Source organism: Sphaeramia orbicularis, chromosome 18, assembly GCF_902148855.1.
Source record: "Sphaeramia orbicularis chromosome 18, fSphaOr1.1, whole genome shotgun sequence".
NCBI lineage: Eukaryota > Metazoa > Chordata > Actinopteri > Kurtiformes > Apogonidae > Sphaeramia > Sphaeramia orbicularis.
Window position 1 is genome coordinate 2,534,006 of NC_043974.1, and position 26,973 is coordinate 2,560,978.

Sequence of the window (26,973 nt, forward strand, 5' to 3'; positions counted from 1 at the left end):
CAGAATTATCACTAGTAAGTCTATAAGTTTATTCCTAATAAAGTACTGGTACTGACCAGAGCATCATGGGTAATGTCACGTCTGTCCACCAGCAAAAGTTTTCACATACACGTGCTATTCCAAATCCAGTATTTATGAAAATAGAGCTTCCACTGTCAGAGAATATCAGTAGTCTGTGTACAAATGGATTAGCATTATTTACACACACTTCTATGACTGTAGGACAACTGTTTGTTTTTTTGACAAAAAAATGGACACTCATTTGACCCCCGAAGGAAATTTTTGCCGAAATGTAAATATTGGCATAATTGAATGTCATTTTTTTTGCACTAAAACAATTTGGAGTTGTCATTATTTATTGGCTATCATGCTATTATTTTACTGGTCCGGCCCACTGCAGATTAAATTGTGCTGAATACGCCCCCCCCCCCCCAGATGAAAATGAGTTTGACAGCCCTGACATACATGTTCTGTCTCATCCCACATGCAGCTGTTTTATTCCCTGCGTACGTACACCTCTGTGGTCTAAACACTTCCATCCTGACATGACTGTTGTCTGTTTTTTCACTCAGTGTCTGTAACTGTCAGAGGTCTGCCTGTGAAGGAGCGCTGCAGTCTGAGGACAGCAGGAGGTGCAGGACGTGTCTATGCATGGTATGTTGTCAGGGCTGTTGGAGAAGTTTGACTGGACTGGACTCCTCCTTCCACTCCTTTTACTTTGACATCCCTCTCCTAACTGTCACCCTCCCTTCTTTTGTCTTTAAATACTCTTTCTCTGTTTGCTGTTTCAATTAAAAAGGTAAAGAAGAACATATTTGTCTTTGAAATTTTATTTGTCTTTTTTTGTGAACACACAAATCCACTTTGTTTGACAATCTAAAACTGTCAAACTCATGTTAGTTCAGTTCCACATTCAGCTAAATTACATCTGCAGTGGGCCGGACCAGTAAAATAATAACAGAATAATATATAAATTATGTCAAATCCAAACTTTTCTCTATGTTTTACAGTGAAAAAAGTAAAATTACATGATGAAAATGTTTTACATTTACAAACTATCCTGTCAAACAATGTGAATAACATGACCAAACTGAAAAAATAAGTGCCATTTTAACATTATTCTGCTTTAGTTTATCATTTCCACATGTACATTATAACTTACAGATCACAGTGGATCTACAAACACACAAAATATCTAGTTAAAGGTGGAATATTAATAAAATTGCACTTCTCTTAAGACATTTCAGGATGTATTTTCATTTACAAAGAGAAAAAAAAATGAGTTGTTAGTATTTATAGGTTATCATGACATTGAATTGGTCTGAATGTGGAACCTGAACTAAAAGGATTGTTCATATTTTAGTGTAATTTTTACATTTCACAAATTCATCCCAGGGACCAGACCGGACCCTTTGGGGGGCTGGATTTGGGCCCGGGCCGCATGTTTGACACCTGTGAGCTAAAGAGTAACTTTTCAGTGAGATATAAGAACTGATTTTTAGCCAATAGAGCTGGAAAATCTGATTTAAAGAAATCTTACCAAGTTCATTTTCACTGGTTCCATTGGCAGATTTTTTGCTCGTATTAAGCAAAAAATTTAATAAAATATTGAATTAAGCAAAAAAAATAATAATTTGACAATGGAACAAGTGAAAATCATCTTGGTAAGATTTGTTGAAATCAGATTTTCCAGATCTATTTTCTATAAATCAGTTCTTCTGTCTCACTGAAAAGTTCCTCTTTTGGTGATTCTGTCTGATTTTAAGTGTGAGGACATATTTGGACTAGAAATGAGACAAATACATTTGGTCACATTTAGATTTTTTGCAGTGAACCTGCTTCGAGTGTGTGTGACAGACTGCAGTGGGACGTAGAAGAGTGAACAGTTGGATGTGAATGAATTTTTTTATATAGATGGAGTTATAGAAATGCATTTTACTGCTTTTTGTACATTTTAGTTTATATTAATGTCTGTTTTTTTAATGATAACATCAGACTGCCCAGGTACTACAGGTGGAAATTAGCACTAGTGCCACAACCTGGTACAAAACATCTGTCCTGTTTAAGGTTCATGTCGATTGTATGGAAGAGGATTAGGGCCAGTGGGGAAAAAAAAAAAAATTTAATTAAGGTCCAATATATACTTTTTTTATTTTAGTATCCTCCTCAGACCCAGGAAATGTCAGCAAAGTACAAGCTTTATTTGTTTTTTATTAAATAAGTGCCCGTATTGGAAACATCCTGATGCAACAGTTTTTTCAGATGCAGTTTTTAATTTTTTTATGGAATGTCCTTTGTGGTGGACAGTTCTCTTTTCTTTTTCTTTTTTTTTTGTATGAAGTTTTGAAACTCTTGTCCACAAATGTGGACAGAAAACCCATATCTGAGTCTGAGGAGGTTAAGGAAACTTTGTAGATGAAACCTGATCATAATATAATTTGACTTTCTTCACCGTTCTTATTTGACTGGTTGGGCCCACTGCAGATCATATTGGGCTGAATGTGGAACTGAACTAACATGAGTTTGACAGCCCTGCACCATAGCTGGCTTTGAGGAGGTTATTCTGAGAAAAAAGCCAGAATTCTGACTTTTTTCTCAGAATTCGGACTTTAATCTCAGAATAATAATAATTTAAAAAATTCAAACAGCTAGAATTCCAAGATTCAAGTCAGAATTTGGAGAAAAAAGTCAGAATTCTGACAGAAAAATAAGAAAAAAATATATTGGACCTTAATTTTTTGTTTTCCCAGTAGCCCTAATCCTCTTACGTAATATTGTGCATTGTCCCTGTCTAAATAAATAAATAAATAAATGTGTCAAACAGGAGTAAATCAGTTGAGAGTTCCAACTGAAGAACTGGATGACATAATACTGAACACATCCAGCTACATTCTTCAGTGGCTGTGACGACTGTTGGGGTCACATTAATAATGTTGTTAACTTTGGGGAATTTAGAAACACCTTTAACACTGTTTCACATGGATGACTTTATGTACTGTTTATTTCCTGTCGTAGATTTTCATCACATCATCCTTTACATTAGTTGTTTTTGCAGCGTTGAACTGAACATGCATGTTTATTTCTCAGTCTCTTTTCTCCAGATACAACAGTAAAGTATGAACAGCAGGAAAAACCAAAGTTTCAGCGGTGAAAACAGCTGATCTAAACCAAAGTGCTGGTATTTATTTAGTCTGACCTTCCTTTTACTCTGAACATGTCTTTAATCCTTTTGTTCACTTTCTGATTTTTGATTATCCAACACAGGTCAGATGTTTCTAACAGTTTTTGCTGTTTCTTGTCATGGGGTCAGAGGTCAAACTGAATACTGACTCTAACCTTTAACTCATTTAGTTCGGTTTCTGGGTCTTCTAAGGCTGTGTACAGATTTCTTATGTTTTCTTGTCGTATCTGAAAAAAAAAAGACAGAAATAAATATGTATGTTCATTTCAGTGCTGCAAAAACAGCGAATCTAAAGGATGACCAAATTCATTTACTTTTGGTTTCTTTCACATTTTACTAAGTATCCCAGTTCTGTCAAACTCATGTTAGTTCAGTTCCACGTTCAGTTCAGTTTGATCTGCAGTGGGCCGAACCAGTAAAATAATACCAGTGAAAAAAGTCCAATTCTATTATGATCAGGTTTACATCTACAAAGTTTCCTTAAAAATCTGAATAACATGAACAACTTGAATTGTCTTAAGAAAAACAAGTGCAATTTTACCAATATTCTGCCTCAGTTTATCAGTTTATCATTTACACATGTACATTACAATCACACAAAACATTTAGTAACAGACAGAATATTGGTCAAACTGCATTTACTTTTCTTTAGAAATTTCCGTTTGTTCATATTTATTCAGCTTATTCACTTTTTTTTATAAAAGTATAAATTGGTAAGGTAAACATTTTCATGTAATTTTACTTTTTTACACCAAAAAAACAAAGAGGGAATTTGGGCTTGTCATTATTTATAGGTTGTTCTGATCATATTTGACTGGTTCTGACCCACTGGAAATCTAATTAGACTGTATGTGTCTGTATGTGGAACCTGAATTAAAGGATTTTAACACCTCTGATTGTTCATATCTCCAGTGCAATTTTTGCATTTCACAAATTCATCCCAGGGGCCGGACTGAACCCTTTGGTGGGCTGGATTTGGCCCCCGGGACGCATGTTTGACACCTGTGCAGTATCCCATCTTTATTTGGAATTGGGCTGTTCTTCTCAATACACTTGTGCGATGTGGTTTTCTTACACTGTCCCAGTTCAGATGATTCCCTTGTTCCCTGAGTGTACAATTCTCCTTGTGTAAATTCAGAGTAACAGCGCCCCCAGTCTGTAAAAACCCGGAAGTGCAACAGAGCTGGACGTGGTCCCTCCCTCCTGGACCGTACAGCGCCACATGTTGTCACAGGTTTTCCTACTGTTTACTGTCTTTTGTTTTGGAAGTAATGGAACAGAAAAAGGTGATACCAACCTAAAAAAGGCTGTGGATTCAACAGCTAACCTACCATGTGACCTGACTGTCTGCCTGAAAAGTGTCCCAGACTGAGTCACCTGAGGCTTTTATACTTGGGTTTCCCTTCAGCAGCCTTTGTCTCTCTCTCTCTCTCTCTCTCTCTCTCTCTCTCTTTTCCGTTGGTGTTACTGGGTCAGCGTGCATACTTCTGCTTTTACAGACTGTTCTAGCTCAGATGGGTGGGAGCACAGGTCAGGTGACATACCTGTGTGCATGTTAACGCTGACAAACGCTCAGATGACAGTGTGTGTCTATATTTAGTCCAGTTGAACCGGTGTGGTGGCGTTCTTCCCTTTAATATCTCTGGGGATGATATCTGTACAGAAAACTGCACACCTTTTCACAGGTATCACCTTTGATAATATTCAACAATCACAGCAGCACATATTTTCTGCCATTGTATCCATGCATTTTCTGAGAAGTTCAACCCTAATGTCATTCCACGCTCTCAGAAGCTCATTCCAGAGTTTGCTTAGATTCAGAAAACTGTATTTATCCCTCAAGGGCAGTTCATTTGCAGTTTACCACAGACATCAGCCCACATCCAAAGTGCAATGTGACAAACATAAATAAATCAGTGCACAAATACAGGATTATTGAAAGCAACTACGAACAAATGCATTTAAATAATCAACAATGAACAATCAATAAATACCAATGCAGACTAAAAGACCCTATTGGTTCTGCTAACATAAAAAAAATCAGATAAAATGACTAAAGTGGCTTCTGTCAGAGTTTAAAAGTGTGACAGCTGAAGGAACTAGAAAAGCACTCAGAGAGTGCAGACCTCCACCAAACCCCCCCCCCATCACTACCAAAATGTAATCATTTGTTCCTTGTGCCAGTATCAACATTTACTGAATTTTTCATCCAAATCTGTCCAGAACTTTTTGAGTTATCTTGCACACGGACAAACAAACAAACAAACCAACACCAGCAAAAACAGAACCTCCTTGGCGGAGGTGATAAAAATTTTAATAATAGCTTTATTTATATAGAACCTTTTAAAAACAAAGTGCTTTTGACAGACAAGTAAAGGGCACAACAGCAGGATACAAGATGTAAGTAGAAACACGAAAACAGAAGCAACACAATAGGAGAGATGTGGACAACAAATGCAGAAACATGACACGTCAAATAAATTAAATGAATCAGAATAAAGAGGGCAGGGACAACGTAACATGATGCTGTCAAATCAATGCAAAAATAAAGGAGTGAGAAAAAACAACATCATGTATGAAAATATAAACCAACAATCAAACAGGATAAGATTCAAATTTTTTTTAAAAATTTTTTTGAATGGTTGGTTCTCCTCTGAGCAGCGTGGTAACGCCTGAAGGCCTGAAGGCATTAAGGTGAACTCCAGATGCAACCCATGGTGAGGGTCCTGATGATGGTCTGGGTATTTCTCACCACCTGAAGCTCCCAGAAGGAAGACCAGTCTGAGTCTGACTCCAATGATCTTGAAGCATATTTTTTACAACAGCATGCAGACTGTTCTTGTCTTTCAGAGTTAAAACATTGAACTAACAGATAAAAGAAAAAGCTAAAAGGCTTTTAATAAATGAACAATAAAAGTTAGATAAAAATAAAAGTTAGATTGTTGCTGGGGGGCACACTAAACATTGGAGTAAAATGTAAAAAAAAAAAAAAAGGACTGGACTGATAAATTTGTAGGTGAAATATTCTCAGTACTTTTGCCTTTACCTTTTGTCATGGCAAAAAAGTGAAATTCAGGCTCTGGGAAAAAAAATAAACCACCAGTTTCTGAAGATCTGACAAGTGTTCTAATATTTTTGCACACCACTGTATATAAATGTTCAGCCTAGATCCAGTGCTTTACTGTTATTATGTGTTTGTCTATCATCAGACTAAACTGGTTCCTCCCAGTGTTTTTATTCAAATGTGCAATAACTTGTTTTTATCTCTCAGTACTCTAATTATTGTTACTTTTTTTTCTGATCAGTACTCTATTTTACAGATGTGTATTTGTGTTTGTCTGTGCTATAACTGTTTTTATATGTTTTAGCTGTGTTTATGTTTTGTTTCTGTTTTTTTAATTCATATCTTTTTCTAACTCTGTGACTCAGGGAAACACACGAGAATTCCAAAAATGTATCTGTACTGCGATGTATCTGTGCAAATGGCAAATAAATTCTATTCTATTCTATTCTATTCTATTCTATTCTGTGCAGTGTAGTTCCCTGTATTCTTCTGAGTCACCAGGGGGGGCGGTAATGAGCCCTACTGTCAAAAACTGGTCCAATAAGAACGCCGACACAAGACACCGGAAGTGACGTCGGTGTAGTGCGCAGTTAAATAGCTCGGTTGGGACCGGTTGAGTCCTGGTTGGTGTGCCGGCCAAACTGCTCTGCGACGTCCCTGTGTTCGTGTCGGAAGTAGAACCGTAATAATGGCAGAAAGGAAGCGAGGTCTGTCCGGGGAGAACGGGGAGCAGGACAGGCCGGCGTCCGCCTCCAAGCGGGTCCGGCCCGAGGGGCAGGGTCACGTGGCCGCCCTGGTCCTGGCGCGAGGAGGGAGCAAAGGCATCCCCCTGAAGAACATTAAGATGTTAGCAGGAGTGCCGCTGATTGGGTGGGTGCTGAGGGCGGCCAGGGACTCCGACAGGTTCGACAGGTACGACACTGCACTCTGCTTTACGACACTTCAGTTTATGAGTCTAATCATTTACCTGCGGATGACTCAACCAATACCAGCTAACTAACTAACTAACTAACAAGCTAACTAAGTAACTAACTAACTACCCCCTGTTGTGCCGAAAACTGCACCTTCTTCCTAAATCAGGACAATGTGCACCAAATTCACTTTAGTTAATTTCCACTGTTAATTTTTCTCTTTTTTTTGACTGTAAAGTATGAAATTAATTATGAATTATTCATCCTCTGAACACCATCGTAGCTGTGTAGCAATTAATTAATAATATTGTGAGATACTACAGTTGTGTTTTTGTTTTGTTTTGTTTTTCATCTGTTTAACCCACAGGTGTTAAACATGCGGCCCGGGGGCCATATCTGGCACTCCAAAGGGTCCAGTCCGGTCTTTGGGATGAATTTGTGAAATGCAAAAATGACACTAAAATATGAACAATCCTTTGAGTTCAGGTTCCACTTTCAGACCAATTCAATCTGCAGTGGATCAGAACCGGTAAAATACTGTCATAATAATCTCTAAATACTCACAACTCCAATTTTTTTCTCATAGTAAATATTTTCATATATTTACACTAAAACAAAGTAAATTTCACTAAAAATGTGAATAACCTGAACAAATATGAACAACCAGAAATGTCTTAAGAGAAGTAAGTACAATTTTCACAATATTCTGTCTGTTGTTAAATGTTTTGTGTGTTTGTAGATCCACTGTGATCTGTAAGTTATAATGAACATGTGTAAATGATAAACTGAAGCAGAATATCGTTAAAATTACACGTATTTTTTCCAGTTTGTTCATGTGATTCATATTGATTGAAAGGATAGTTTGTAAATGTAAACCTTTTCATAATGTAATTTTACTTTTTCACTCTGAAACATAGAGAACAGTTTGTAGTTGGTATTATTTATATATTATTATGTTATTATTTCACTGGTTCGGCCCACTGCAGATCAAATTTAGGTGAATGTGGAACTGAACTAAAATGAGTTTGACAGCCCTGGTTTAACCCTTTCATGCATGAATTATGAGAACTTTAGTTGAGTTTTTTTCCTGAGTGTTTTTGTTCCTCTTTAGGCATGAAAAAAACAATGCGATTGAAATTTTTTTATGAACCTCTTTTTCATGGAGTTACAAAAATGTCCACTCAGCTGGACACCGTGTGTTTAATTTTTGAAGCAAAAAAAAACAAACATGTATTTAAAACCCATCATCAGAAGGTGATAAACTGTGTGTAAACTATGAAATAAAAACATTTTTCATGCAGCTAATCTGATGTTTTCTCACATTTTAACATACACTAATACTAGTTATTAACTTCATGCAGATAATATGCAAAAAAAAAACATTTTTGATTAAGAAAACTGTTAATTACAGTCTAATAACAATTAGCAATTGATTTAACACATGTTAGTGCAGATCAGGTTTATCAAGAACAGCAAAGTTACAGTAATGGTATGAATTACAGTGTATGGGATGATGCATAAGTGCCCGCTGTGTTGGCTGATATGGAACCAAAATAACAAAACCCATGAATATACAAGAGAAACAGCTGGAGAAGAACTGTTCACTGTAGTGACCAATATGCATGAAGGGTTAATAGTAAAGAATGTGCAAACTGCAAGGTATATAAAACTTTAAAACATTAAATCTTAAATAGAAAACACACAAAATATATAACAATAAAAACAGATACTGCTGAAAACTACATCACCCTGGGCTGGGGATGCAGTTTTCGGCAGGGAGCAGAATTCGGCACAACACCTCTGTGTAGTTAACTAGTACTAGAAAAGGAAGAGGGGTTCCACTGGGAATGAGTCAGGAAATGACTAGTAAAGTACTGAAAGCGACCTCAAATCAGTGTATGTATAATAAACAGCAATAAGCAGGGAAATACAGCACTGTTTGGATTTATGCTGCAGCTGGACCAGTATGAAGTACTCTACTGTTTGACTTTATTTTAATTGTAATTATACTTTTCTTTTTTCTTTTGTTCAGACAAGGTATAGTTTTTAGATGTTACCTTGTCTGAACAAAAGAAAAAAGAAAAGTATAATTGCATTAACAGAAGACAAAATGAACATCATTAGCTTTATTTTAATTGATTATTATTTGTTTTATTGATTCTGTTTTAAAAAAATTAATTTTAATTAATTAGTTTTAATTAATTGTGTGTTTTCACTGGTCTCTTTTCCATCTTTATAAAGCACTGTGAATTGTATGAATTGAATTGTGCAGTATAAATAAATCATTTTTTAAAAAACTTTATTTAGATATCAATTTACAAATATTGTCAAATACTTAACACATAACACAATATATGAGATGTGATACAGATACAAAAATAGAATACAATCATAGAATCAGTATATGTACAGAATACATTTTCAATAAATCATATACAAAAAAATTAAATCAATAAATACATAAATAATAATTTCTCATCCAAAATGTCATTAAATGTCAGATGATACATTAAATATCTTATCATAGCCATCATGAAGCCATATAAATAAATCTGCCTTGCCTATGAAGTAGTCCATTACACGGTCATGTACGACTTAACATGCCACTGACACTGCTCTACAGTTTATTAGAAAATATCTGCTTCAGACATTTAATGTGCTAAATCTGACAGGCTTTGATAAGGTGAATCAGAAAACAAATGACCAAAGTGCTGATGAACTCATGTTTTCAATATATACATGATGGTGTGTTCTTCCACATATATGTTGGTTTCAGTCCATTTATCCAATAGATTCATAAATGTTCCACTGATAGAACCTGTAAAGTCCATGTATTGTCATGTGCAGACAGTGTTTGAAGTAGATCTGACTCTAATATTCCATTGGCATTAAACTCATTCTCTGGTTAATTCTCAAATTTCACAGTTTGGCCCCAGACTGTATCTGTGAAACTACAACCAACCAGCATTTAGGACTGATTTTTTTCTGTGTTAGTGACTCAAATGTGGTAAAGTTTAACTACTTTTATTCTGGATGCATTTGACTTATAGACCAGTGTAAAACAAAGCTACTGCCCACAGCTGCACATCCACGTCAGCTCGGTGACATCTGTGTGCATTTTTTTAGTGAGAGAAAGTCCGTAGGCCTAAAGTTATCTAGGTGCAGCGGGACACCACCCAGACTTCATCTGTAATAAAGTAAATATAAAACAGAGGGAGGCTGGATCTGTCTCTTCATAAAAGTACAATAGCTCCTTATCTAGGTGCCAAATGGCCACACAGGGAACATCCGCCTTTTATTTGACCTTTATTTACCTAGGTATGTAAACTGAGAACCAGCTCTCATGTGCACAGACAACCTGGGTGAGAGGCAGAAAAACAGTAAGAAGAGACTACGTGTACAAGACACCACTGCCAAACAAAGAGCGGGTCAAAGGTGTGGCATATTCTTTACGTCAGGTGTTTCAAACATGCGTCCTGGGGCCAAATGCGTCCCACCAAAGGTTCCAATCCGGCCCCGGGCATGAATTTGCAAAATGCAAAAATTCCACAGTCCAGGCTGTGGAGCTCATTTTAGTGTCAGTTCCACATACAGACCAATCTGATTTACAGTCAAATAATAACAGCAGAAGAACCCACACAAAAGAATGACTGCAGATTTACTACTGGGTTTGATGGGAAAAAATAATCTTACATTATGTCTATAAATAATGACAACTTCAAATTTTTGTCATTGTTTTAGTTCAAAAAATATTAAATTATGAAAATATTTACATTTACAAACTCTCCTGTAACAATAAAATGTGAATAACCTGAACAAATATGAACAACCTGAAATGTCTAAAAAAATATTAAGCACAATTTGAACTCTTTTCTTCCTGTTCCTCAGTGTTTAGTGTCTTTGTAGATCTGATCCAGAATGCACATGGACTAATGAGAAGTGGAGGAAGAAGACTGTAAAAATTGCACTGATTTTTCTTAAGAAATTTCAGTTTTTCAGGTTATTCACATCTTTTTTGTTTGACTAGTTTATAAAAGTAAGTATTTTAATAATTTAATTACAAAGACAAAAATTGTCAGTTGTCATTGTTTATAGGTTATTATGCTATTACTTTACTGGTTCAGTCCACTGCAGATCAAATGGGGCTGAATGTGGAACCTGAAAGAACAGGAGTTTGAGAGCCCTGCTTTATGTGAATGGACAGTGAAGAGTCTGTGGTTTGAACCTGTGTGATACAGACTACACAGTGGTTATCGACAGTCAAGTCCAGTGTCAGTATGATTGTCAGAGAAAGAAATAAGGAGGGGCTGCTGTGTGTGTGAATGGCTTAGCTGTTAGAACCCATTTTAAACAATGTACTATATAAATCTACTCAACCATAAGGCACTCCATATAATTTACTGTTGGCTTCTACTTCCTTCTATGTCCTATTGTGTGGCAGTGAGAGGCTGAACGTATAAAACAACTGTAAATACTATAGTCCTACAAAAACCAGCCATATGTATTATTGATAAGGACGGTTACTATTAACATACGAATGAATTGTTTATGAAATCCCATATTATGAAATGTAATGATTTGGTTTACTATAAAATAATGCAACTAATGTACAAAGCCAAATTAAAGTGACTCCCTGTCTGTGTACAAAGGTTCTTCTCAACATGAGTCTAAATATGATTTGCGAGATGTTTGTAAATTTGTCGTACAGAAAGCTAGAAAGGAGACTAAAAGCAGACGTATATCTGTAGTTGGAGGTTAAAACTATGGAATGAGTCCAGCATGGATTTAAGAATGTGGAGCTCATTTCTGATATTTAAAAAAATGGTACATAGGGCAATTTTTGAAGGATACAAATGTTAAGCTCAAATGAGTAATAAGTAAATAACTTATTTTCGACTCTACTTTAAATTACCATTAATTTGGTTGGTTATGTTTTCTATTTTTCTGGTTTAGTTTCACTTTTTTATGTTTTTACTTGTTTGTTTGGTTGTATGCATTGTTGTTGTTTTTTTCTTTTTTCTGTATTGAATGCTGGGTAGCTGAATGTGTTCTGTAGGACAGGCATTAATGTCAGCATTCTGCTTCTGCCTGGGCCTGTTCACTCACTAACCTGTGGGGAATGTTTGGAGTGTTGACACTGGTTGGATTATGTAATGACTGAATACAAAATTTCATCATCATCAAATTAAAAATGCAATGCAGTACCTGTCAAACCTTGGAAACACTTAGTTTTATTATACCCCCACCTGCCCCAGAAGGCATGTGTAGATGTACCAGGAATTCTGTCCGTCTGTCCAACTGTCCCTTTTCTCATTCTGCTTTTTTTTTTTTTTTTTTTTTTTTTTAACAAATTTTTGCAAGTTTTAAAAAGATAGGACATTCAAGACTCAGAATTAATCTCTTGGTAAGTAGGGGTGTAAGAAAATATCAGTTCTGCAATATATCACAATATTTCCCTTTACAATACTGTATCAATATTAAAAGCACTGTATCGATATTTTTTAGGTATTCATTCAAATGCAGATATTATGGAGGTTCTTTTTGTTTATCTTTTATTTATTATTATTTAACACTCTTTTATTATATAATGTTCGTTCCTTTGTTGGGATTGAACTAAAATAATGCTCTGATGTTAGTTCTGAACCAATAGAATCTGAACATTTGAACAGGATCTGAAACTGGAATGTCTGTAAAACAGAATTTCAGTTTGAACACTTAGATATAACATTAGATTCCTGTTCTGATCAAATAAAAATGTGTTTAGTATTTGTAAAGATTTCTGGTGTGATTCAATTCTTCAAGGAAATATTTATTTAAAAAAAAAGAAACAAATAAAAATAGCCTTTTTAACAGTATCATGATATATCCTAATATATCTTATCCTGATCTAGTACTGTGATTTGTATCGTATCCCCAGATTCTTGCCAATACACAGCCCTATTGGCAGACAGGGTATCAGTGAGTGGGAGGGGCAAATGTTGTGTGACTGAGCGTATTCGTCGTAAACGACACATATGTATGTTCCTCTTGTTTATATGGAATGAACTACATAATATATAATTCATATTGGCCAAACAATATCCACAATGCAGACCAAAAAAAAAAAAAAAATCCACACTAATATTTAGTCTCCTCGTTATATACCTTTTAACTTTTAGAACTTTTTCAAACTTCTTTATAGCCAGCATTCACCGTTGCATGGTTTCAGTAAGCTTATGTCATAACATTTACTTCTGTTATTTTTTTCGTCAGTTCAATCTCAGAAAGGTTCAGCAGAATTTGGACCAGGTGATTGATTGGCTGTTTCTGTATTTACTTGTATTATCTGTGTTTTCATGCATCAGTGTTTTCAGTCATGCTCTATAACAGGGGTCTTAAACTAATTTTTTTTCAGGTTCCACATTCAGCCCGATATGATCTCCGGTGGGCCGGACCAGTCAAATAATAACAGAATAACCTATAAATAATGACAACTCCAAATTTTTGTCTTTGTTTTAGTGCAAAAAAACCCATTAAATTATGAAAATACTTACTTTTATAAACTATCCAAACAAAAAAGATGTGAATAACCTAAAAAAAACAGAAATTTCTTAAGAAAAATCAGTGCAATTTTAACAATATTCTTCCTCCACTTCTCATTTGTCCATGTGCATTATGGATCAGATCTACAAAGACACTAAACACTGAGGAACAGGAAGAAAAGAGTTCAAATTGTGTTTAATTTTCTTTAGACATTTCAGGTGTTCATATTTGTTCAGGTTATTCACATTTTATTGTTACAGGATAGTCTGTAAATGTAAATATTTTCATAATTTAATGTTATTTTTTGCACAAAAAACACAAATTTGAAGTTGTCTTTATTTCTAGACATAATGTAATATTTTTTTTCACATGAAACTGAGAAGAAAATATGGAGTCATTATTTCTTGTAGGTTATTAGTTATTATTTGACTGTAGATCATATTGGTCTGTATGTGGAACCTGAACTAAAATGAGTTCCACAGCCTGGACTGTGGACTTTTTGCACTTTGTAAATTCATCCTGTGGGCCAGATTGGAACCTTTGGTGGGCTGGTTTTGGCCCCCCGGGCCGCATGTTTGAGACCCCTGCTCTATAGGATATATATGTCGAGGCCCAAAACAGAATCTGGCCCGATTCAGAATCGGGCCGGCCCAGAATGGAATTCTATTCTAGGCCGGCCTAGAATGGAATCCTGCTGCTATAATGTTATTTTTATACCATGTTTAATGCAAATGATCCATAATTCCATAATTTGTCATAATTTTACATTTTCAGTCTTACATACCTTGTGTAACTATTGTCAGTTTCAGTCCATTTCACTGTACCATATATTGGTGGGGAGTACCACTAGGTTCTATTTGTAAATAAAGTGTATTATAGTTTACAATTAAAATGTTGTTTTGTTTCATTTTTTTTTTCACATATTTGCAAATTCCATGTATTGATTTTTGTAATAATTTAGATCATTTGCATTAAACATGGTATAAAATAACATTATAGCAGCAGGATTCCATTCTAGGCCGGCCTAGAATAGAATTCCATTCTGGGCCGGCCCGATTCTGAATCGGGCCAGATTCCGTTTTGGGCCTCGACCTATACATTATACATATAGTACATAAGAGTTAACATGGTCTCTAAATGGATGTGAAAAGAACCCTGTGAAGTGGGATGTGATGTACCGAAGAGATGACAGTTTGGTGAAATATACAGCTTTTGTTTCCAATATCTGTATAGTTTATATGGATTTGTTTGGTCAAAATAAATCAATCTTCATTCCTTTAAGTTATCGGTACTTTGTTGCTGGCAGGTGCTGAACGTGGCAGTGTTTCTTGCTCTAGTGGTGAGTTGCCACATACAAATGGTTGTTCATTAAACACTGCAGTTGAAGGAACATTCATGGTTGCTTCATTTCCTGTTTCATGACTGTCTTACAATGTCATTTGATTCACAAATTTGCCTGTGCTGGTTTTGAATATAAAGCAGCAGAAATGAAAAAGTGAATAGGGCTTCATAGACAAAATAATTTGTAAGTAATTTTGTAAAATTGTCTTATAATATCTAATGGCCATAATCTTAGTAGCTCTGCACCAAGGTCAAGCATTACAAAGATATTAGGATGAGGACTTCAGCTGGGGGGCGCTAATTTTGTGTTCATCAGATTCACAAGAAATTCCCTCAAGGCATTCCTGAGTTATCATGTTCATACGAAGAGCGATATGAGGTCATAGCAACCTTGACCTTTGAACTTCTGACCGTCTAAATCAATTCAGCTCATCCTTCAAGTCAAGCTCAAGTCACCATTCTTTTTCAGATACCATGTTTTCAAAGTAACAGGGATCAGCTGATGGACGGACAGACACTTTCCCCAAACGTGTCTAAAAAAATGCAGTAAAAGCAAATATAAAGCAAATCCTATAGACCACAGGTGTCAAACATGCGTGCCAGGGGCCAAATCTGGCCCACCAAGGGTCCAGTTCGGCCCTTTGGATGAATTTGTGAAATGCAAAAATTACACTAAGATATGAACAATCCTTTGAGTTCAGGTTCCACATTCAGAACAATTCCATCTGCAGTGGGCAGGACCAGTAAAATACTGTAAGAATAACATAGAAATAATGACAACACCAAATGTTTTTCTTTGTACATGTAAATATTTCATGTATTTACACTAAAACAAAGTATAATTTTGCAAAAAATGTGAATAACCTGAACAAATATGAACAACCTGAAATGTGTTAGGAGAAGTCAGTACAATTTTAACAATATTCTGTCTGTTATTAAATGTATTGTGTGTTTGCAGATCCACTGTGATCTGTCAGTTCTAATGTACATGTGTAAATGATAAACTGAGGCAGAATATTGTTAAAATTAGACTTATTTTTTCAGTTTGTTCATGTTATTTGCACTGTTTGAAAGGATAGTTTGTTCATGTAAACCATGAACCATAATGTAAATTTACTTTTTTTGCTTTAAAACATAGAGAAAAGGTTGGAGTTGACATTATTTATATATTATTATGTTGTAATATATGTTATAGAGATGTAACAATTACCGGTATAATGATAAACCTTGGTAATATTGCAGACAGTTAGTATTACTGTTTAAATTCTAATTATCGTAAGAACTGTGTTTGATTATCGCAGTTTTGTGCAGAAAACGTCTACGTAAAGATCTGCTTTTATGTCAAATATTTGAGTATAGTTTGAATTTATTACAATTTTAATTTTCTATACCTAATATTTGGAACCGATATTCACTTTTAAAGTCTGTGAAAAGGTTCGTTAAGCATCTGTGTGTTATTTATGCAATAAATTATATACATTTTTCAAATCGGATTTTATATATTTTTTTTGTGCTTTTATGTTTTTACTAGGAGGTTAAAGTGAAAAAATAATAGACAGATGATATAAATGAAGTTGTGCTGAAAAAAACAGATCCCAAACATGGGTATAGTAAACATTTGTTTATATAGTATATAAAGGCAAAATCAAAAGGACTGAAAAACAGACAAAATAGACTCAGACCACCAAGGGTTAATATTGGAATGTTTCTGACATAGAAGGTACATTGTGACTATTATTTTATTTAATTCATTTTTTAAAAAAAATACAACTTGGTTAAATTATTTCAGTGTGTGTATCAGTACTTTTTGTACATTTTGAGCACAATTTCAACAATACCGCAATAATAATGATAACTGTGATAATTTTGGTCACAATAACCATGATATGAAATTGTCATATTGTTACATCCCGACTATGTTATTTTATTTTACTGGTTTGGCCCACTTCAGATCAAATTTAGCTGAATTTGGCCCCTGAACTAAAATGAGTTTGACACCCCTGCTATAGACCTTGGAATAACTTTCCATTGGAATATTTAACTGTAGACATCGTCGTTTGTCAATTCAGTGGACATCATCTAATTTGTAATGAGGGCAGAGACAGTTTGACTAAGAAGGTGTAATCGGATACTTTTCCCCCATTGGCTATAGTTACACAACTTCTACCACCCACAGTTGTCATGCATTAAACAAGGTTTTTGCTTTAGAAATGACAAATGGTGCTCCAGATGCATCACCAGCCAAACTGGCAGATTGACGAACACTTTCTCACCCAGTTCGGAAACTCCCCAAAACAGCCCACCGGGCATCACAGGACTGAAAGACCCCCTTTCCCTGAAGCGGTTCCAGAAACTCCAGTAGTTCAGGGGTGGTGCTCAATCCTGAACCAGTTTGTCCTGTTTCCACCACCAAATAACTGGCTCAAGGCTCTAAAAACCAGTTCTGGCCCTGGTTACAACTCTTTGCTGGGCTACAACAGGACTAAAACCACGCACAGAGGGCTGGGGGCGCTAGTATCATATATATAGTATCAGGTGTAGTATCGACTGACAGTGGTGACACATTGTTAGTTGGTCTTTTGTTCTTTAAAAACAGACCTGGCAAGAGAACCAGGGGAGAACACATTCACAGGATAAATATGTATTCAGAATATTGTCGGTGGCAGGGAAAAAAGCCATCACTAACTGGGAAGTGGCTAAAAAAGGATGGATAGAGGTTATAGATGACATCTGTAGGATGGAGAAGTGGACTTGTCTGTCAGACTGGATTCAGACAATTCAACAGCTATTGGAAAAACTGGGTTGATTTTATAACACTGTTAAGAGCGGATTTTACTTGATAGGAGTAATGTGTATATAAATCCATGGAAAGCCTTGGTTCGTGCGACACACTTTAAATCAGGGCTGTCAACTCATTTTAGTTCAGGCGTCACATCCTCCCAATATGATCTGAAGTGGGCTGGACCAGTGAATTAATAACATAATAATATATAAATAATGCCAACTCCAAACATTTCAATGTGTTTTATAGTGAAAAGAGTAAAATTACATGATGGAAATGTTTACATCTATAAACTGTCCTTTTAAAATGTGAATAACATGAACAACCATGAAAAAACTGGAATTTTTAAGAAAAACTAGAAAAGCACTCGGAAAGCACAGACCTCCGCCAAGGCAGATCAGTGCCCAACCCCCCACCACCCCACCACCCCCGATCGCCACCAAAATTTAATCATTTGTTCCTTGTGCCAGTATCAACATTCCTGAAATTTTCATCCAAATCCGTCCATAACTTTTTGAGTTATCTTGCAGACAGACAGACCAATGCTGGCAAAAAACAGAACGTCTTTGGCAGAGGTAAAAATAAGTGCAATTTTAACTCTATTGTGCCTCTGCTTATCATTTGTGAATGTGCATTACAACTTACAGATCACAATGGATCTGCAAATTTACAAATATTTTGGTAACTGGCAGAAAATTAGTACAATTGCACTTACTTCTCTTAACAAATTTCTAGTTTTTCATATTTTTTTATGAAAGGCTAGTTGTAAATTTACACATTTTCATGTAATTACACTTTTTTTTTTTACACTACAGCTGAGGAAAAATTTGGAATTGTCATTATTTGTAGGTTTTTATGATAATATTTTCCTGATCTGACCCACTGGAGATTAAATTGGTCTGTATGTGGAACCTCAACTAAAATCATTCATATCTTCAGTGTAATTTTGAATTTCACAAATTCAACCCACAGGCCAGACTGGACCCTTTGGCGGGCCGGATTTGGCCCCTGGGCCGCATGTTGACACCTGTGACATATTCAGAAACACTGTTATATTCTACAGCGTTGATTCACCAATAAAACCCAAATAGTTTGACAAACTGCAGTGGTTGTAGACACTTGTTTTATGTTCAATGACATATTTTGTTGAAAAAAATCACTTAATGGCAAGGCAGATTTATTTGTATAGCACAATTCATACACAGGGCAATTCACAGTGCTTTACAGAAATGGAAAAGAGACAAGTTAAAAACACACAATTACAATTAAAACATAAATAACATGTAAAGCACTCGGAGAGCACAGACCTCCGCCAAGACAGATCTGCCCCCCCCCCGATCACCACCAAAATTTAATCATTTCTTCCTTGTGCCAGTATCAACATTTCCTGAAAATTTCATGAAAACCCATCCATAACTTTTTGAGTTATCTTGCTAACAAACAAACACGCATGGAAACACGCAAACACGATAACGCACAAAGTAAAGTGATCACAATACCTCCTGGCGGAGGTAATAATCAATTAAAACAAAGTAACAGAGAAGAGTGCAGATAGAACCCTTTCAGTTGTTCTATGCACAGTTATCTTCAGTTTTCTGTTTTGATCCATAACCTTTGGATTTACTGAGCTTTTATGACATCTACATGATCAGTCAAACACAAATGGAAAATTCCAAATTTTTGTGTGAACAATCCAAAATGCAGTGGATAATGTGTAATAAATAGTGATAAATCATTTAGTAAAGGTTAAAGGTAGAAAAAATATCATTTGTAAATCTATGTCTATTAAGCTCTACTACCGATGTGACATTTCTCACAGCACTTAGTAAAAGTTTGAACATGAACAACCCGCCTCCCTCCAAAGCCCCGCCCCCTCCCTCTGCCTGAGCACTGAGGCTCCTCCTCCTCACTCCTCCTCTCACCTGATGCGCGATGGAACGGAGAAGGAAGCAGAGGTGGAGGTCCGGTCCGTTTTGGCGTGTCCGCGGACCCTCCCTAGTAATCAGATGCATCATCCACCTGCCGCGGGCCCGCGGCTCCTGTTCCATCAGTAGACCTGGTCTGTGCAGTACTGGGTCAGGGTCTTCACTGCAGTGCCCAGGGGATGGGCGCACACACTGTGAACGCGCGGCCTCCGCGAATTTTTCCGTGGACATTTGAAATTTCATAGTCCATACAATTCTCATCTTACATCATCTTACATGTGTGACACCATGTGCATGTACCTGTATGAGTCCCACCGTCATAAAAGCTGAGCTTTATGCAGACCTGTTCAGTCCAGTACAGCTGACTTCCGGACTTTATCTCCATCCCTTCATTCATCAGACTCCCGTTTGTGCCCCTCAGTTGTCGTTTCTGTTCATAAATCCGTTTAATCCCTTCCACATGTGCATGTCAGTTCTATCCAAACACATCCTAGACAGTAGACTGTGGTCAGTGACAGGAGGAGCAGTGCCAGTGAAGTGTCAGATTCAGAGGGACACATATCAGATGTGAGACGGAGATAATGGATCGGATGCTGGATGGCTGTAATGGATGATTGACAGGAGGCTCAGTCAGGTTCGGCCAATTATTTTATTTGGACCGACTAAAATGATTGGTCAGACTTTTATCAGAAATATATGAGAATTAAACATTTTGAGTTTTAATACCTGGTGGATTTCTTTTACATTTAGTTTGCACACACTTATTAGGAGCATTTTAAGATGACAAAAGAAAAGTGTAAAAATACCACATCATACGGTAGAGCTTTAAGGTCATTATGTATTCTTCATTTTTTTTAATTGTCCAGTCCCTGCAATTATTCAGAGTTGGACCGTAAAAGTAGATAAATGGAAAAAACAGAATAAAATAGACACAGGAATAAAAAATATACTACAAACAGTAGACGTCTAAGGATACGTTTCCAGTAACTTAAAGGTGATGCTCCATATAAAGTCAATAACTCCACCCCTTTTTGTTTTGGCAGTGTCTGGGTATCGACAGACCATGATGAAATCGAGAAGGTGGCGAAAGCCTGGGGTGCCAAGGTTCACCGGAGAAGCCCTGAGGTGTCCCGAGACTCTTCCAGCTCACTTGAAAACCATCCAGGAGTTATCAGGCTCAACCCAGTACGCAAAACACGACTCCCATTCACACTAAACATTTACCGTAGCACTCTCCAGCTGCTGCGTCACATCTAACTCCATCCTGTATTTTTCCAGAGGTGGACATTGTGTGCCCCAATGCAGGCGACGTCCCCGTGTCTCCACCCGTTCCACATCCAGGAGGCCTTGGACATGATCACCAAGCAGGGCTACGATTCGGTCTTCTCTGTCGTCAGGAGGCATCAGTTCCGCTGGACGGAAATTAAAAAAGGATGTAAGTCATAAATGGCATTAGACCCTGGTCCTCAACCTAGTGTTACACGTTTCACATAAGCCTCATTCTGGAAAGCATCATTTCGTTAACCCCCCCTCCCCTCCCCCTCCCCTTCTGCCTTCTTCCAGCTGATGAGAGGACCGTACCTCTGAATCTAGTTCCACCAAAGGCCGAGGCGTCAGGACTGGGACGGAGAGCTGTGTGAGAACGGCTCCTTTTACTTCTCAAAAAAAACAACTAATAATGAGCGAAGGAAGTTTGCAGGTATTCAACACTGGCCTGATCAGAAATGGTTTTCTTTAATAATCCAGTGAAGTATGAACATATTCGTGCCTCATATCCATGAAAAATTGGTCAAATAAAAAACCCTCACACAGCCGTTAGATTGACAGCCGTTCAAAGTAACAGTATTGTATAATCTTCGTGTGCTTGTGTCAGCTGATAGTTTACAACACAGGTGTCAACGTGGCCCGGAGGCCAAATCCAGCCCACAAAAGGGTCCAATCCAGCCCGCAGGATGAATTTGTGAAATACAAAAGTTACACTGAAGAGATTAACAATCACTGGTGTCAAAATCCTTTTAATTCAGGTTCCACATACAGACACATACAGTCCAAGTAGATTTCAACTGGGGTCAGAACCAGTAAAATATGGATCAGAATAACCTATAAATAATGACAGCCTCACATTTTCTGTTTTTTTTGGTGTAAAAAAGTAAAATTACATGAAAATGTTTACATTACCAAACTGTACTGTTACAAAAAACATGAATAACCTGAACAAATATGACAAATGGAAATGCTTAAGAAAAGTAAATGCAATTTGACCAATATTATGCCTGTTACTAATGTTTTGTGTGATTGTAATGCACATGTGTAAATGATAAAATAAAAAAAAAAACTGAGGCAGAATATTGTTAAAATTACACTTGTTTTTCTTAAGACAATTCAAGTTGTTCATGTTATTCAGATTTTTATCCTCCTCAGACCCAGGAAATGTCAGCAAAGTACCAGCTTTTTTTGTTTTTGTTAAATCGGTGCTTATATTGGAAACATCCATGATGCAGACAGTTTTTTCAGATGCTGTTTTATTTATGGAATATTCTTTGTGGTGGACAGTTGTTTGTTTTGTTTTGGGTTTTTTTTGAATAAAGTTGTGAAATCTTGTCCACAAATGTGGACAGAAAACCCAGAGCTGGGTGTGAGGAGGTTCAAGGAAACTTTGTAGCTGTAAACCGGATCATAATAGAATTTGGACTTTTTTTCACTGTTTATTATTTTACTGTTGCCATTCAGATCAAATTGGGCTGAATGTGGAACCTGAACTGAAATGAATTTGACAGCCCTGGGATACATTATAACTCTGTTAGCTTAGCTCAGTTAGCCTAGCTCTGTTAGCTCGCTCAGTTTTTGGGACAGAAAATCCCTCTGTTTTCTGTACGGTTTGTGTCCTCAGTAGCTGAACTAAAGATCAGTTTGGATCCAACAAAAAACAAGGTCACAACTGTTACAGTTTAGTCTGAACAGTGGCTCAGCAAACAAAAACTTAGCAAAGATAATACCATCCAAGGTTCTAATAGTTTGGATTTTTCATTCTAGTTTAGTTTTATTTAGTTTGGACTTTTTTTCTCTAATTGATTTAGTTTTAATGTGTTTTTAGAGCAGGTTTGCTAATTTTTATTAGTTTTTGTTTTTTTTTTTCTAAATGCTTAGTTTTTAGTTTTTAGTATTAGTTTTGATTTTTTTTCATATCTTTTATCTTCTTAGCAGTTTGTATTCACATAAATCCCAGACAGGACTCTGCTGCTTTAGTCTCCATGTTTCCAGGTAGAGTGGGACCACAAGACGACTGGAAACCACAAGTGAACACAAGTGACGCACCGTGAAGTGTTGCATGGTGCCACCATAAATTGCTGAAGTGAAATAAATCTATTTCATATCAATCCAACATTGACAAAAACAAAAACGAAGGGAATTTTATCCATAATTTTATCTGTTTTAGTTAGTTTTGTAAGCACACAATACAGTTCCAGGTAGTTATTGTTTTTTTCTTTTAATTATAGTTTTATTTATTTCAGTTAACGAAAATGTTTTACAATTCTATTTCATCATTTCATTAGTTTTCATTAACGATAATAACCTTGATACCATCCTGTAATAACTTAATACTTTCATAAGTCTCAGAGTCCAACTCACCCCTGTCGAAGAAACGCTGCCATTTCAGCGTCAGACTCCATTCCTTTCATTTACAGCTGAGTCCAGTGGAGAAAATAATAACAGGGCTTAGATTGGATCTCTTTGTCACTTCCTTTGACTCTAAAACTTATTTCTTAGTGGTTTTCATTCTGGTCACTTTGTGGTGCTTTGGTCAAAGGCCTTGTTGGTGTTGGTTTTCCTCGCCGTGGTAGACTGACAGACTGACTCAGTACTCCCTCTAATGGTCCCATCGATCCCCAGACCGTCTGTGTAAATAAATTCACTTCACATCTTCACAATCCACTACAGTGGTATCTTTGGTAGAACTTCAGAGCTCTTTATTCTCAACACTCGGGTGAATTTGGATGTAATATATTGAAGTACAAATACAACATGTAGCAGCAGAGTGTAGCTTCAAGACAGCCGAAAAGTGTTAAGTCCCTGGATGTAATAAAATGGATGATTAACAGTTGGAATGAGGAAAGATAAAACCTTTTTTTTTTAAACAATGAACAATTGAACAGTATATTACATAATAGTATACATCAAAAAAGGATAGAAAATTTCACTATTCACAATATATTTTACATTTCAAATATATAGAAACACATGTAGGTCAAAATTATTTTGAAAAAATACTCAAGTTATAAATAGAAATTATACAAATTAAAAGATTTTACACTTGACATAGTTTTTTGATTTTATTTGCTTTAGAATTTATGATGTTCTTTAAATTGTCTAAGTAATTGGAGAAAAGGGCTTTAAAAACAATAATGTTTGGACGCAGGTGTGCACATTTAGTGCAATGAATGTGGAATTTAGGAAAGATAAAACAAACCACATCAAACCCAAAGTCAACATCAAACTAACCATAAAAAATGGAAGGGATTTTCATCTTCCACCAATATTTGCCTTTGAACCTGGAAATGGTGACAACTGTGGAAATAAATGGTCACCAAGTTCAATTAACTTTATTTATTTAGCATCACATTATAACAAAAGTTATCTCATGACACTTCCATTTAGAGCCGGTCTAAACCGACTCCTCTTCTGCTGGTAGTTTGTAAAACCAGGTTCACAACGTACTTGAATACTTACATAACTGAGTCAAACTCATTCATGCGGAAGTGCCTTTAGTTCATTTAGTTCATGGGTCTACTGTGTTCTGTTGTTCCTGTTGTGTAAAATTTACGACCGCAAGTGGGAGATATCTCAGGTCTCTTTGACGCTCCCCAGTTGTATTTCTGTCTCTGTACTCATATCTCTGTAGTGGAGCTTCGTCCAGTAACAGTCACACAGAGCCAAAGACAAACTCAGAGATCGAGCAGAATTTGAGCCGCATAAAGTGTTTATTCACATAAATAAAGGCTGAGCTGACATCTGCAGAAACAACTGACTTTTCGCTCTGGGAGACCGCTTTTATTGGACCAAAAGTAGGTTTTAGGTATAAACCATACCCCTGTGTTCCCTTTTTATCATATTTTGAACATTACTCTGTTCATGTCAGAAGCCCCTCCTTCTTGGCTTCGTGTCTCCAGTTTTTACTGGTGTCTGTCTCGATTGGGCATCATGCAGCTATTTCCCAGTATTACTTTTATCATATATTGATATGTGACTTTTTCCCAGAATATGTAAGTTATTTCCCAGGATGTCCAAAATTTCCACTCGCGTGTACTTTTTTGTCCACCACGTTTTGAAAACTTGTCATAGGCTCACATGTTTTCCGGGTGCAAGAGTCTTTTTGTAGTGGTTCTCCCAGGAAAAAGTCAGTTAGTCTGGTACAATCTTCTTACACTTCATATTACACTCTGGCATGCAAATGAATACAAGTTGAGTACTTTTGATTCAAATGGTTTCTGACACCACCTTCCAAACACATTTACATCCTCCTCATAGATGTCTTTCATTTGAAGCCTGTGTTTTTGTCTCCTCAGGGCGGTTCGGTCACTTACTATGAGATGCTGCCAGAGTACAGTGTTGACATCGACGTGGACATCGACTGGCCTGTGGCCGAGCAGAGGGTTCTCAGGTCAGGCCAGAGTTACTCTGAAAACTCCTTCAGCAGCTGTCACTGTACCTGTACATGTTTCAATGTCTTTGGTTCTAGTGGGGATAGTTCAGTTTGTAGCCAGAGCCTTTTATGTCCTGGTAATGTTGACCATAGTCCTAGGTAGGGATGTAACGATGTGAAAATTCATATCACGGTTATTGTGACTGAAATTATCATGGTTATCATTATAGCGGTATTGTTGAAATGTGCTTGAAATGTTCAAAAAGTGTTTGTCTTATACACAGCCTGAAATATTTAACCAATTTGTATTTTGAAAAAAAAACAAAAAAAACCCCCAAACAAAAAATAATAGGCACAATGTACTTTCTGTGGCAGAAACATTCAAATATTAACATGTAAACATCAAACATACAAATGTGCACTAAAGATGGAACCTTATGGCCATTGTTTGACCATTTTCCAGATCAGCTTTGTGTTGAAAGTGCAGTAATCAAACATGGTTATCATGATAATTAGAATTTAAATGGTATACTAACTATCAGGAATTTTACCACGATTTATGTTATACTTGTAATTGTTACATCCTTAGTCCAAGGTTTTGCAGTTTGTATGTTGGTGTTTCCCAAAAAGAAGGAAGGAATTCAGTACATTTTCTAAAAGTCAGTACATGTACTGATATGACAATAGCTACATGTAAAAAAAAAAAAAAAAACGTAACATGATGTAAAATACAGAAATGTTTTAGGTGTGAGGCCCAGATTATTGGATCCAGTCTTTGATTTTTCCACAGGTTTGGGTACTTTGGTCGCCACAAACCTGAGGTTGTACATCTGATGTTCTGCAATGTTTCCGGCTGTCTGACTGAAGGAAGGATCTTCCTGTCTTTGTCTGGAGAGGAGATGGTGTCCATTAACACCAGAGACACCGCAGGCCTCCGCATGCTGAAGGAGGAGGGAGTAGAGGTCAGCTGGTCATCTGTCCACACACAGAAAAGTACACATCTGCTCAGAAGATGATCATAGCACATATTACAGGTGGGATTTGTTGAGGGGGATGGGGGGATAAAACCCCCCCCCCCCTCAGGCTTTTACATCCCTACTTCTGCTCAGTGAATTTCATCTTGGGGGGGCGGGGGCAACCAACCAATGAAATCCCATCAGGTTGTGTCAGTTTTCTTCCACCTTTATCCTACATTAGTGACACTAACGTTCACCTGAACCCAACTGTCAGCTGTGTCAGGATTTGAGAACGTCCCCATGCACGGGGATGGCAAAAGTGGCGGGGGGTAACAAATTCATAGTGCCCAGCATTTGTGGGGGGCCCATAGAGCAGTGGAGGGGGTCCAGTGGATACAGGTTAGAAGGTGTGAAAATTTCATTTAAGATCGGCTGAATAATAAAGAATAGAATCAGAGAGTTGGACAATGAAAGTATGGAAAGTTTCACTTCACACCAACATCAGTTATGTGGTTATGGCCTGCACCCCCACATAGAGCCCCCTGCTCTGAAAAAAAAAAAAAACATCCCCCTCATCCCTTTTTTTGATAAATTGCACCCTGCACACACACACACACACACACACACACACACACACCACACACACACAA

The 26,973-nt window shown here is 36.7% G+C and overlaps 1 pseudogene; it reads left to right on the forward strand.

The window, feature by feature from the left end:
• The first annotated feature begins 6,813 nt into the window (after positions 1-6,813).
• On the forward strand, positions 6,814-26,383 carry LOC115438933 (N-acylneuraminate cytidylyltransferase-like; annotated as a pseudogene).
• Positions 26,384-26,973: the final 590 nt, after the last annotated feature.